At 45.8% G+C, this 11,771-nt stretch overlaps 1 long non-coding RNA gene across 1 annotated transcript; it reads right to left on the bottom strand.

Moving 5' to 3' along the window:
- Positions 1-2,907: 2,907 nt before the first annotated feature.
- On the bottom strand, positions 2,908-11,209 carry LOC144514063 (uncharacterized). Its single transcript, XR_013501247.1, has 2 exons — positions 8,715-11,209; positions 2,908-6,287 (listed from the first exon to the last, which is right to left on the bottom strand). It is a non-coding gene; the product is annotated as an uncharacterized LOC144514063 (long non-coding RNA).
- Between the last annotated feature and the right edge of the window lie 562 nt (positions 11,210-11,771).

Below are 11,771 nucleotides of genomic sequence, written 5' to 3'. Positions count from 1 at the left end.
CACAACGGGGAAACTAAACGCCAACGGGGAAACTAAACGCCACAACGGGGAAACTAAACGCCACAACGGGGGAACTAAACGCCACAACGGGGGAACTAAACGACACAACGGGGGAACTAAACAACACACGCTGGCTACAACAACAGAATGGGGAAAGGAACTGCAACACGCCGGATGCGATGGCCGGTCTCCTGGGTGAAAGTCCTGTGTTGTTTGACCCATCCACCACCGCGACCAACCTCCCTACGCTGATTTCCTGCTTTTCATACCACTTGCTACCGTAGTCGTGCTGTGATCACGAAATATGCTTCCCATTTAAATACATTACATTAAAATTCGTAATACCACACGAAGAAAACGACATAATCGTGTCCCGTAACGTAAACATGACCTACCTACCATGAGACTGGGCTGGAAGACAACAAGTAGGAAAGGCATTTGGAGAGTCTGGATTGTTATCTCATGTCTTTCTTGTTGTTTTGGCTGTTTCTTGTCATGTATTCCAAGTTTTTGTTTGACCTTTTTCAACATTTTCGCCGCTTTTGTCAACATCTTTGGCAAACCAAACGATGCCCAACACTACTTATACCGTGGTCACTGGCCAAATCTTTTTTTTTTTAAACATTAATTCATATTTTAATATGTTTTGCAATCAAAATCTAAAGTTAATCCAAACCCAGGACTAGGTGGAGGGATTATATCTCTAACCTGGCCTGGGAACGCCTCGGGATCCCCCAGTCGGAGCTGGTTAATGTGGCCCGGGAAAGGGAAGTTTGGGGTCCCCTGCTGGAGCTGCTACCCCCGCGACCCGACCCCGGATAAGCGGATGAAGATGGATGGATGGATGGTATGGGAATAGTGAACTTCATATTGCCATTATTATGTTTTTCCCACATATTTAGCAATGTTATATTGCTAGGCTACGCTATGACAGGCAAAGCCACGATAAGTTAGGACAGGAGAGAATAGACACTGGACTTTTCACTTATTCATTATTCATTTGTATAGTGAATGCTTACCTGTGTGTGTCGTTCATTGCAGGCAAGGACCAAGGATGATCTATAGAAACCTGTGGGCAAAAAGCGCCCCATTAAAGATGGTGCTCATGAGGTGTGATGTAATGCCAACATATGTCCACTAGATGGCGGTGAAGTAACCAGATATTCTGTGTTTGTACAACCTTTCATTTCATTTCAAGTAATAACAAAAAAGACATTTCAGCTCATTTCAATGAATATTTTATTTGATTACTCAAAAGCCTTCATTACATTCATCACATGACATTTAGCTGATGCTTTTATCCATTAAGTTCATTCAACCATGAAGTCACAAACTCCTAACAGCAAGAATCAAGTGTAAGTACATTTCATGTTATGACAAAATCACAGTTTGTAGCTAATGTCAATGAACATTTGATATGATTTTTCAAAACCCTTCATTTCATTCAGATTAACATTCAGTATTTACCAAAAATGTTTTTATTGAGCCACAGATTTTTGTACAGACAGTAAATTAGTCAAGTCAGCTCTCACTTTTTTAGAACGGTAAAAGTAAAGTTACAACTATTTTTTTATTTCTTTATTTAACCTTTATTTAACCAGGTAGGCCGTTGAGAACAGATTCTATAAAAAAGAAAAAATAAAAATAAGAGAGCATACAAGAGAGAGACAGAGAGAGAGAGAGACAGAGAGACAGAGAGAGAGAGAAAGAGAGAGAGAGACAGAGAAAGAGAGAGAGAGAGAGAGAGAGAGAGATAGAGAGAGAGACAGAGAGAGAGAGAGAGAGAGAGAGAGAGAGAGAGAGAGAGAGAGAGAGAGAGAGAGAGAGAGAGAGAGAGAGAGAGAGAGAGAGGGAGAGAGAGAGAGAGAGAGAGAGAGAGGGAGAGAGACAGAGAGAGAGAGAGACAGAGAGAGACAGAGAGAGAGACAGACAGAGGGAGGTGCACTCATAAAAGTTAAAACATTTAGAGACCGTTAACGTTCCCTGATGGTATACTTATGAAATATATAGATTTTAATGGGAGTGAATATACATATATTATATATATTTGTCGGCTTCTTGACAACGCCACACATTGGTTTGAATCAGTTTTTATATATTTCATTTGACCGCTGCCAGGGCTGCAGCTGGAATACCAGGCTGAAGCAACGGCAGTTCATGGAAAGCAGAAGGGTCATTATGGTCAGATCTGACTGATGAGGAAGTGATATTGATGAGCGTTGTGTTTATGCATCTACAGCGGCTGATATATCTGCAGCTTTCCTCCTGTTTCAGGAAGCAGCGACTGTAGGTGTTTCCCTGTTAAACCGTGTCTGTTCTTCATATTTATGTACAATCATAGTTTCCTCTTCTTATGTAAAATATGCAGCTCTGGTAGATGTTTGTGATTGGTCAGGCTGTGCAAACCCCGCCTCTTTTATGTGAACGTGTGCACCGCTGGATTGGCAAACCCTGGGTTGTCTGTCTGTCTGTCTGTCTGTCTGTAAACTAACCCTGTGTTGTCTGTCTGTCTGTCTGTAAACTAACCCTGGGTTGTCTGTCTGTCTGTCTGTCTGTCTGTAAACTAACCCTGGGTTGTCTGTCTGTCTCTCTGTCTGTAAACTAACCCTGGGTTGTCTGTCTGTCTATAAACTAACCCCTGGGTTGTCTGTCTGTCTGTCTGTCTGTAAACTAACCCTGGGTTGTCTGTCTGTCTCTCTGTCTGTAAACCAACCCTGGGTTGTCTGTCTGTCTATAAACTAACCCTGGGTTGTCTGTCTGTCTGTCTGTCTGTAAACCAACCCTGGGTTGTCTGTCTGTCTGTCTGTCTGTCTGTAAACTGTTGTGGAAGTTTCTGTTCAGCGAGGGAGGAATTTGGGTGAATAAGAGACCTTGTTGAAACAAAATAAAGACAGGCTGCAAACTGGATTAAAGTTTAGGTATTCGGTGGAAGGGGTTTAATTATTTTCTCGAGAGAACAATCAAACAGTGACAAGAACAGCAATTCACAATGAACAATGAACAGAGTTACAAAGTGACAGCCGATCTGTGCCTCGTAACATATGCCAACTCCTTATATCCCATTTTCACAGCACAAAACCCGACCATGTTTGGAAAACATTCTAATCTTGAACACTGCTGTCTAAATATGTTCCTGTACATCTGTCTAGTGCGTCAAAAACGTCCTTCAATAGAAGTCAGGAACCTATCTCGTCTACAGATTGGTTCAGGCTCCAACCTTAGGTTTTGGACAAACTGACCTTTGCATATCTCTACAGACGCCTGTGCGTCGTTGCCATCTGCTTGTAGTAGAGAATACACAGGGTCATACCCTTTTCAGCTATCTTTAAACTGGAGGACTGTTTCAAGAAATATCTTTAGGAGGCACATGTTTCGAAGGCATATTTAAGGATTTACTTATAATTAAAATTTACTCAATAGATGAACAATCATGGTTAAGAAATCATGGTCTATGTAATTTTTCCATTACATTCCCTACTTTTGATTACAACCTTAATCATTACATACAAAAATTACTAAAGCCATATGCAGGGGAAAAGAACAAAAGAAAACATAATAATTCAACTGGATTTTAGCTGTTTTAACCCTACGGGATTTCGGAGGCAGAGTCTGAATCAGATTCGTCCTCTTTGTAGGAGGGCAACTTAAACAGATCAGGAATATAATCATTTACTTGCACTGCCTGGTATTGGACCCTCTCAAGAGCAAACAGAGATGAAATCATTTTCTTAGCTAAAGGGATAATGCAGCAAATAGCAATCAGACAGAAAATCATCACAGACATCACTGGGATCACAATTTTTCCCATCCGAACCTTCCAACCCTCCCCAAGCAACCAGGTTCCCCAGTTCCACCCAGAATCTGTCTGAGGGACATCTTGAGCCCTGAGACTAGTGGCGAGTTGTTTTAGCTGATGGACAGTGTCGGTGAGGTTACCCCCAATGTCTGGGATGAATGTGCAGCATTGATCTCCTAAAACATGACAGAGGCCCCCCTGAGCTGCTAACAGTAAATCTAAACCCATCTGGTGTTGAAGTATCGTGTTACGCATAGCTCGCATGGCAGGAGGGAGGTCGCTGAACCCAGCAACCATGACGGCGGTCAGATTTTCCAAACTTTCGTGTATGCTATCGATATTACGTGCGTTATTTACTGCACCCCACCACGGAAAGAAACCGGAGAGAATTTTGGAACCGGTTCCTGTCATTTTGCGCTTAGCTCTGATAGTGCTGTCAGGCGGGGTTGTAGGAGGAGAATAACGATGCGAAACAGTCTCAAAAGGTTGCATTATTGTGATTGACGGAGTTAGATAGATCAATGCACATCTACCTGACCATAAAGGCGGGAGGAGTTGGTACCAGTGATCACCGCAAAGCCAAACATAGTCTACCAGAGAGCCTGCACCTGAATCATCAGGCCAGCGTATTAGATTGGTTCTGGAGGGATCTACCATTGTGAGATTAATAAACCCCGGACGTTCGTGTAAACATTTGCTGACGTTGTACCTGAGTACCCCACATGTAGCATTAACCGTTTTCTTGCAACCCACCGTTCTTCCCAAATATCGTGTACCTGGACCACGAGCACGTTCAATACAGAGTGTGTGTTCTAGATCCTTCATATAGCTATAGTGAAACTGTCCTAAACTCTCAGATTCCGAAACCATGGTGCCATTCAGGGCACGCACATTGCGATTATTGAAATACGCACATGGGTCCTTTTGATAGGTGATTGCATAAAACATAGCCCCTCCACCTGTTTCTACATCCGAGAGTGCAGTCAGTGCACAAATAGAGTCATTTAGGTTTAACGCGTGTGGTTTGACGGGTGTAGCCTGTTTTTGTGAGTGAGGAAACAATGAGCACACAAAACATGAGTCATTTATACCTACATCACGAGTGAGTTTTCTGATGGAACCCAGCCATACGTTGGATGAGAATGCGTCGTCCTTTGTTAGGAGTAACGAGCCATTTGTTAGCTGCGACTTCCATAGTTCGGATTGGTCTCGGCCTTTTACCTGTACTACCTGCGTTTTTCTTTTTGTTGGTTTTGCCGAATGATTTAGTTGTCAAAACATTAATATAGAATGCTCCGCATGGATCTTTCCTTACTAAACGTGCGCACACTATGAAGTAACCTTGTCTCGTGGGTCCACATTGTTCAGGGTGAGCACAATCGCGGGTGAGGATGTGTTTACTTTTTGGATTGACAGTCTGTTGGTTAGATTGGTGTGGTCAGCGGGGATCTGATGCCCCCATTCTGACTCACTTTTGTGCCAAATTGCTAAATCCCATGATGGGCACAGTGCTTCCCCCTCTGGGTCCAGCATCATGTCCATCAGAGGCATGTAGCATATGTAAATTTCGACCCCTCCCCAGACAGATTTGTCAGGCCCACACTGAATGTAATCGCATGGTTGTAACAGAAAACTAGTAGATGTGTTGGCTAACAACGTGAAGTTCGTTGACCTGAGGTCATGTGCTTGTTTATATCGCTCGTACTCTGGTTTCCAATATCGTCTAGATGCAGACTGTGGAGATCGCGCCACTCGTTTTACTTCTGTATGTGGTGAGGGAAAACTGTGTGTGTCTGTGCGCTGTGCATCAGTGGCATAAATGGGAAAAAGAGTGGTGTCAGAGACACTGTTATTAAGTTTAGCTCTTTCATATCTATCTAATAAGAAAAATGCAACCCCCATAAACACAGACAGGACACAGAGAACAAGAATACATTTCGAACCCCCAACAATTTGCGGCGGGTACCACGTTTGTTTTTCCTGTGTCCCTCCATCGTCACAGCAAGCCTGCTGTGCCTCTAGGGATGTGGTGTGTGTGGGTAGTTGGCCGGGTGATGCAGTCCCGGGCTGTAGGTCAGGACTGTCTTGCTTCTGGTGTCGTTGATTTTCTTCTGGTGTCAGAGGTTCGTCCCCTAGCACGTAACACACCGTCAGAGTCAGTCTTTACCACTGCCTCATTTCTGGTGTGTGTGTGTTGTACCGTTGGTGACACAGAAACGCCGTCTGTCAGGTCACGGATTTCCGGACGTCTGGTGGGACTGCCTCGTCCTCTGGCGCTGGGACCTTCTTGCAGTGTGATGCGTGGATCCACGGAGCCCACTCAGCAACCTTCACTGCTGTGTGGGTGACCAGAAGAACCTGGAAAGGACCTTGCCAGCGTTGGGATTGCCAGTTCTTCCTCCTGAAGTTTCTTACGACCACAAAATCTCCTGGCTGCAGAGTGTGGAGCGGTCCTTCAGCTGGTTGAGGCAAAGCAGCAGAAACCTGGATTCTTATGGTAGAGAGAGCAGAAGACAGTTGTACACAATATTGCAACATATCATGCTCACACAGAGCTGTGGAGGGAAGGGGTGCTCTAGGAGCCTCTACCCCCACACTGGGTGGTCTGCCGAAAAGAATCTCAAAAGGACTGAGGTTACTGCGCGTTCTTACCCTCATTCGCATGTACATTAGTACTATTGGTAACGCCTTTGTCCAAGGAAGACCCGTGTCCTCGCAGCATTTAGCCAGTTTGCATTTCAGCGTACCGTTTTCTCTTTCGACGGACCCGGCGCTCTGGGGATGGTAACTGCAATGCCTTCTGAGGTCTATGCCGATGTACAGACTTAACTGGGTTATTGCTTCATTGACAAAATGTGTGCCGTTATCGCTTGACAATCGACTTGGTATTCCCCCATCTGGGAATAATTTCTGCCATTAGAGCCCTTGCTACCACTGAAGCAGTTTGTTTTGAAGCGGGAAACACCTCCACCCATTTTGAGAACATATCAACCATCACCAACCAACACTTTTTCCCCTCTGACGGCGTGAGCTCAACAAAATCCATCATCACATGTTCAAATGCTTGTGCCGGTGGTGGATGTCCTGCCTGCTGTGTTACAGTCACTGGTCTGCCTACATTGTGTTGTGCACATGTCATGCAAGCCTTACAAAATTTTTCTGCAAATGTTGTGAAGCCCTTTGTGAACCATGTCTGTGTTAACAGAGACAGCATCCCACCCTTTGACACATGATCCCTTCCATGTGTCAACTTTGCAAAATGTGTGAAAAAATGGCGCGGAAGGCAGTGTTTTGAATCTGGCCCCAGCCAGACACCTTCTTTAAAGGTGCACCCTGCACTTTTCCACTGTGTTTTTTCTTGTGATGTAGCATGTGTCTGCATAGCTGCCACTGAATCTGGAAGTGAAAAATCTGTGGTGGAGCAAACTAAAGCGCCATCCAGTGGCACGGGAGGCGTGCAGCAGCTTTTGCAGCCATGTCAGCACGAGCATTCCCCCTGGAGACCTCGTCAGTCGCCCCCGTGTGTGCGGAACATTTGCATATGCCTATCTGTGATGGGAGCAAGATGGCCGTCAGCAGGTCATTTATCAGTTGGTGATGCAAGATAGGCTTACCATCGGATTTGAGGAAGTTCCGGTGTTTCCACAATGCCCCCAAAATCATGTACAACCCCAAAGGCGTACCTGGAGTCCGTATAGATCGTAACAGACGATCCCTTCAGCCAGTTTGCATGCTTCAGTGAGAGCAATGAGTTCAGCAGCCTGCGCAGAGAAGTGTTTGGGAAGAGATCTAGCAATTAAGGTTACTGCATCTGATACTACAGCAAACCCTACCTGTCCCTGGCCAGTGTCAGGGCAGCGTGAGGCTGACCCATCCACATACAAAACCAGATCTGAATTTGGCACCGGTGTGTCAGTCAAATCTGGGCGCGGAGCACAGGTGTGTTGCAACTCAGCCAAACAGTCGTGCGGCTCACCCTCACCTGGCGTAGGCATAAGAGAAGCAGGGTTAAGTACTGTACATCGTTTAACAGTGACATTAGGCATATCAAGCAGACATGTGTGATACCTCAAATATCGCGCTGCAGACAAATGGGAAGATTTTTGCTCCAGTAGGATCAGTGAAACTGCGTGCGGTACTAGCAATGTTAGTGGAGCATAGCCCACTATGTCTCTTGATGCTGACAGAGCTTTTTCAGCTGCAGCAACGGCTCGGAGACAAATGGGCAAACCCGCTGCCACAGGATCAAGTTTTGCAGAGAAATAGGCCACAGGCCGGAGCCTGTCACCGTGTGGCTGCAAGAGAACAGACGTCATACAGCCCAAACGTTCATCCACTGTTTGAGTGAATGGAAGCTTAGAGTTTGGCAAACCTAAAGTGGGAGGGTTTTGAAAAGCTTTTTTAAGGTTTACAAAAGCCTCACCCGCCTCGGTCGTCCATGTGACGCGGTCGTGTGCAGACAAGTTGTTACCATGTATTATGTCAGCTAAAGGTTGAACTAACTGAGCATAATTTGGGATGAAAACTCGACAATAGGAACACATTCCTAGAAATGACATCATTTGTTTTTTCGTTGCAGGTTTTGGGAGGGAAACTATTGCCTCAATCCGAGATGGAGACAATGTTTTCCCTGACACTGAAATGTCATGACCCAAAAAATGCACTTCCTTTTTCACAAATTGCAATTTAGCTAAACTAGCTTTGTGCCCCTCTGTTGCTAGGTGACACAATAATGCAATAGTGTCTTGTTCACACTGTGCTTTTGTTGGACTGGCAATTAAGCAGTCATCAACATATTGAAGGAGAGCAGAGCCTGGGGAAAGGGTTAAGCTTTCCAGGCTTTCTCTCAGAGCCTCGTTGTAGATGGTTGGGCTCTCGACAAACCCCTGTCCTAAACGTGTGAATGTGTAGGCCTTACCGTCAAACAGGAACGCAAACCAGAACTGGCTGTTTTTGTCCACTGGAACACTGAAAAAAGCGTTAGACAAATCAACAACAGAGAAATACTGTGCCCCCCCAGGAATTCCCTTGAAGAATCGTGTACGGGTTTGGTACGTTGGGTGCACGTGCGTGAACCGCTGCATTTACTGCTTTGAGGTCCTGAACAAAGCGCCATTCAACCGGTTTTCCCTTATCACGAATTTTCTTGACAGGGAAAATTGGCGTGCGAACAGGTGAATCAGGACATGGAACAATAACTCCTGCTTTCAATAGAGAGTTAAAAACCGGTCGGATACCATCGATCGCTTCCTGTTTCAGTGGGTACTGATGCTTTTTTGGGCCTGAAGTCTGAGCGCGGTGTGATGACAACAGGCTGACAATTTTTGATGAGACCCACGTCATATTTATGCGCTGCCCACAGGTGAGTCGGCACTTGGGACAGCAACGGTGAGATATCTGTGGGAGAGACATTCACAGCGTTATTGAAAAAAATGTGTGTGCGTGTTTCAGCTTCCTTTCGTTGGAAGACACTGCGCGCGGCGGTCACACGGTGTGACAGGAGTTTCCGATAAACTCCCGTGGAGGGGGAGGTGTGCACGTTCCCGTCCACGGTTTTAGTCCAGTCAGTCAGTCGGTCACAGTCCAGGACAAATTGTCCCAAGTTTCTCCACTGATCTGTGGAAGATTTGGATAAAGAGATATGAGCATGAGAGTGTGGAATTCTGAAAAACATTCTCTGTTTATCAGTCAAGAATAATGCAACTGCACATTTGTTTTCATGCCAGTACATGTAAGTACACTCAAGCTCATCAGTTTCTTCTTTGAAAAAGTCTTCGACAAACATGTCATCACGTTCTGAAGAGACAAAACACGTGCAGTGTAAGTTGTGTTCTTCCCTAAACTCAGAGAAAGGGGAGACCAATTTTCTGGCCTCATGCAGCAAGCCTGCAGCATGAGCCTGAAGAATAGCCCATTGAAATATGAGCTGGGACCCGCGTGCGCTTTTTGAAAAGAACAAATCATCCTGAGTTGCGACATCTAATCTCACAACCTTTAGGCCGGTTGCCGTAGGGATTATCCCTATACCAAAACGTAACATGAGATCTCTCCCTAACAAATTCACCGGACACAGAGGGGAGAGCAGAAAAGCACATTTTGCCCTCCTCTCCGGTTCCAAATCGCTTGGGTCACTGTGGACACACTTCATAGGATATGAAAACCTCTCTGGGACAATTGCTCCATTTGCACTTCTGCACAGAACAATTCTACCAGAGAGCTTTTGATCCGGGAACAAAGATCTCCGAAGTACAGAAGTAGTTGCACCCGAATCTACCAAAAACTCCACATCCTTTCCCTGTACTTTCAAAATAGTTGTTGGTAATTTCTTATAAACCTCAAATGACAACATTGCATAAGTAGGAATACTTTCTACGTGTTGCTTTTGCTCTAGGTAAGAAATTGCGTCTAGAATGTTTTTCTCATCAGATGGGGAAACAGTGTGATGTTTATGGTCTGTAATGGGTGCAGAAATTTGTGTTTGTGTGTTTGCATTTTTACTTCCCTTTTGTTGTACCGGCTGGGCAGATCTCGCTGGCTCAGACTCTCCGTCACCGTCCCCTTCCACCACCTGTCAATCTGCCTGCTCCTGGCCGTAGTCGCGGTCCCCAACTGGTTCCTCCTTTTGTTGTTTTGGAAAGGGACATTTGTTGGCCCAGTGTCCCTTGCCGCCACAGTTGAAACAGGCCGAATCAAGCGTCTGCTGTCCGCCGCGCCCTCTACCTCTCCCTTTTCCTTTTTTCTTTCCTTCTTTTCCAACGAGTTGGTTTACTGTATGAAACAGTGTCAGCTGGGCATCTTCGGCCTTCTTCCTCGTCTTCCTGTCGGCCAGACGAGCTGTCTCCAGCTCCACTTGCTCCACGTGTCGTGCGTGTCTGACGATTTCTGTCAGTCTGGCTTCGTCCCAGCCAATACATGATTTTATTACCCCAACTCGGATCTCTGGCAGCAGCCCATTCAGGAAAGCGTTCTTTAGGTGGGATTCCCATAACCCCATGGTGTTCCCCAGCTCCTCTGGCTCCTGTATTCCGCTGTGTCTGCTGAAAATTTCGCCAATGCGATGTTGGAATTCACTGGTGGATTCCCCTTCCTTCTGTTTGGTGCTGCTGATTTGGGCCATATCCGTCCGATCGGGGAATTTGTCTTTTATTTCTTGGTACAATCTGCTCACCAAAGTCATGTATTCAGCGTTCTGTCCATTTTGAAGCTCATGGTCTCGAATGACTGGGTCAGTCCTTATGGCTAGGACTGACTTGATTTTCCCATAATCCGTCAGACCCAAATTGCGGACGAGCACACTTCTCAGTTCATTAACTGTAGGTAGAAATGTCTCGACAAATCCTTTGAGAGCCTGTGCGAAACGAGGCCCAGAGTCTTTGCACCGGGGGAGGTGACTGGTTGCGTCACGCAGGTCAGATTCAGTCCAGGACCTGTAGATGACGCCCACTTCTCCTGAGGCCAATGGGAACTGAATCATCGGGAGCTGGTCTGCTTCATGCTGCTTGTATGTGATCTTGTCGTGGGAGGTGTTTTGGGAGCTGGCTTCTGTCTCGGTCCTGTCTTCATCGGTGGGGGTGGAGGTGCCGATGGCACTGTGGCAGAGGGGCGGGATCTGGCGGAATCAGGCGTGTCATCTTCCCTCAGTGCAGCGGCATGACGAGGAGCAGCGACGTGTGGAGGAGGGTAGGCCGGGAGGTCGAGCAGCGGATCCACCCGTTTCATGCTCGGATACAGAGAAGAAGAAAATGTGTCAGTGGCAAACTCTGATTTTTCTAAATCCTGTGCTTCACCAAAACTACCAGTTTCTCCCCTAGATGCAAAATTTTTCATCTGCTTTCTTTCCCTGCATGTGGCTTCCTTCATCCACTGATTAAAACATTCTTTGTTTTTGTCTATTTGAATCAGATCTTGGTTGTTAATTGTTTTTCCCCCTTTCAAGACTTTTTCTTCTTCTTCTAAATCACGCTTCAGCATTCTG

Source organism: Sander vitreus, unplaced genomic scaffold (genome assembly GCF_031162955.1).
Source record: "Sander vitreus isolate 19-12246 unplaced genomic scaffold, sanVit1 ctg433_0, whole genome shotgun sequence".
NCBI classification, from domain to species: domain Eukaryota; kingdom Metazoa; phylum Chordata; class Actinopteri; order Perciformes; family Percidae; genus Sander; species Sander vitreus.
Note: the sequence above shows the minus strand (reverse complement) of the source record. Positions and strands in the feature narration are given on the sequence as shown.